General features: G+C 43.0%; 1 non-coding gene across 1 annotated transcript; it reads right to left on the minus strand.

Annotated features, from left to right (window-relative positions):
• Positions 1–437: 437 nt before the first annotated feature.
• On the minus strand, positions 438–533 carry trnar-ucu (transfer RNA arginine (anticodon UCU)). Its single transcript has 2 exons — positions 497–533; positions 438–473 (listed from the first exon to the last, which is right to left on the minus strand). It is a non-coding gene; the product is annotated as a tRNA-Arg (tRNA).
• Between the last annotated feature and the right edge of the window lie 2,200 nt (positions 534–2,733).

Here is a 2,733-nt window from a genome sequence, read left to right on the forward strand (position 1 = left end):
GAGAACTCGTCAGAACCCTCCGCTGTCTGATCTAAAGCTGAAACAAGAGCTGTCTATTCCAGCTGGAAGGAAGGGGATGTGGAGGTGAGACTAAAATATTTCGTGGCGTTTCATTCATATTGTTCTTAATGTGATTGTTTAAAAACCTGGTCCAGAAGTGGCACAGACACAAAGGAGCCCATTGTTAATACCGATTTCGTCCCGCTCCGTGATTCCATATCATCATGGCTGACACAACAATTTTGTGTCTTTTTCCAGCCTATACACATCATCGTGTTGCCTACTGACTAACAGATGTTTATTGACATCGAAAATTTAAACTTGTGAGAGCAAAATGTTCCCTTTCGGGACAGTTGAGTTTCTGCATGAATACTGTTGGTTTTGCAGATGAGCAGCCGAGTCTGCTCTGACCACCTTCCAAACCATAAACCAAAATTCGACTCTGATGGGACTTGAACCCACAATCTTTGAATTGCAACCTGACCAGTCATTGATATAGAAGTCCAACGCGCTATCCATTGCGCTACAGAGCCGCGCTATTGCACTTTGTTTAGCACACAAATTTGCCTTCGACCCATTGCGTTCAGGACAACCATCTCGCATCTGTCTGTCCTCGTCACACGTTCCAGTGCCTGTACCTTATCCACGTGTGCTCTGGCTCTTCAAGTGTTCGACTACAGACTGTTGGAACGTTCTCATGATACTTAGCTTTACCACATGCTCAGATAATGTTTTCCAGATAAGCAACACTCTACTGGTGAAAGCATTCTCCCAAAATCTCCTAAAAACATCTTGTCTCCTGTATTTCATTTATGTCACTCTATTCCTTCCCAACACAGGCTGATCCCTCTCATACATATCTATCCTCTTCATAAAATGTGCACGTTAATCGGTTAACTCAAACAGCCTTAACCTGCTCTTCGATAAACACCCCCAACCTAGCTCGTCTACCTTCACAATGGGAATGGTCCAGGCCTTGCCATTCTTGTCACCTCCTCTGAATATCTCACCCTGCAATCAGACGCTTCCAGAAGTCTGGTGGTTACAACGGACAAGCAAAGTTCACTGAAGTAAAGCCAAAAGGTATGGTTAAAATCAACAGCTCGTGTCCATATCTCATGAGAAAGGAAAGTTAACATTTCGAGTCCAATGATCTGTCTTCGGAACTGATGGGATGGAAGGGTGGGTGAAGAATGTGGAAGAGGGTGGAAGGGTTCTAAAATGATTGAACTCGATGTTGAGTCTTAAGGTTTGCATGGTCTGTCTGTATAAAATGAGTTGCAGGTCTTCCAGCTAGTGTTATTCCTTGAAGGAGCACTGCAGCAAACCAGAGACCGGAATAGTGGCCTGGGAACACAGTGTCTCGATTAGAGTGAGGCTGGAATTGTACAGTAGTTCAGGCAGCATCCAAGGAGCAGTAAAATCGACGTTTTGGGCAAAAGCCCTTCATCAGGAATACAGTCAAAGAGCATGAAGGGTGAGAACACAGTGTAATGTTGAAGTTACAGGAGACTCGGAGATCGGGTTAGTTTTTGTTGATTCTGGACAGAACGTAAGTGCTCTCAGTTTTGTCACCGACTCTGTTTTCCTCTCTCCATTGCAGAGAGATCACATTCTGAGTAGACAATACAGTTGCCTCTATTAAATGAAGTGCAGACAAATCTCTGGAAGATGTGACTGGAAGTTTCCACAGTGAGGAGAGACATCAGAAACCAGCAGGAAATGTAGCTTACTACATAGAACGTTAAAAGGAAGTGCAGGCACTTCGGCCCTCGCTGTTGTAGCTACCTGTGAAAATAATGTGATGTCCATAGAAATGGAAAATTAGCATTTATTTTGAAACCAATAAAAGCACAGGGAAACAAAGAAGTAAGAACCTGACTTTGCAGAGGCAAGTTTTGCAGACAGAAAGAAAAAAAAATGTAAAGTTAAACCGAACTTATAGCAGACTTACAGGCCAGTAAACGACCATATCACCAGACAAGGAATGGGAAAAAAAACAACTCCGTATCTGGGAAGGAACTCGAATGTTTCAGGTCCCTGACATTGAGGTGTTGATAAGAAAAAGCGAATTCTATTGTCAAGGGAAAATGTATTATATGTGGAAGATGCACCAGTTACCTTTTTGTTAGATACAAGGGCAACATAATCAGATGTTAAATCTAGGCAGTTGAGAGAGTCGACGAAATGGATGCAATAGGATTCGTGACAGGAGAGAGATTAACCGCACCCCTATTGTGTGAAACCAGTAATTGTGTAACATTCCAATTCTCATTTCATTTCTCGGAATTCTGTCCTTTAAATCTGATGGCTGGCGATCTCATAGTGAGGCTGGTGTCGGATTTGTGCAGTACCCCGACAGGCTTGCAGGTAATACAAAAAGAAGATTGAACAGCGCAGGCTGTAAAACCCGACTCACGACACCTGATGCATGGCTATGAGTGATGATTACCCAGAGAGCCATATGTTCAGTGAGCGATTCTCTCGCCCAGGTAGCAAGTAACCATGTAAATCCCATAAACACCGATTTTCATGCTGGAGATATGAGGCACTGCACAGCACGCACACACTGTCATGGCCCTTAAAAATCATAGGGGAAGGATTGTTTTAGGAGATTGTTTGGACCAGATCAGTTATTATTGTCCAATTTTATTAGAACGATCATAGATGTGCAGGCAATGTAAACTTATCCAAAATATCTGTGAGGCAAGTAGACCCTATCTTTTTGATGTG

The sequence above is a fragment of the Hemiscyllium ocellatum genome, unplaced genomic scaffold (assembly GCF_020745735.1).
Source record: "Hemiscyllium ocellatum isolate sHemOce1 unplaced genomic scaffold, sHemOce1.pat.X.cur. scaffold_520_pat_ctg1, whole genome shotgun sequence".
Lineage (NCBI taxonomy): Eukaryota > Metazoa > Chordata > Chondrichthyes > Orectolobiformes > Hemiscylliidae > Hemiscyllium > Hemiscyllium ocellatum.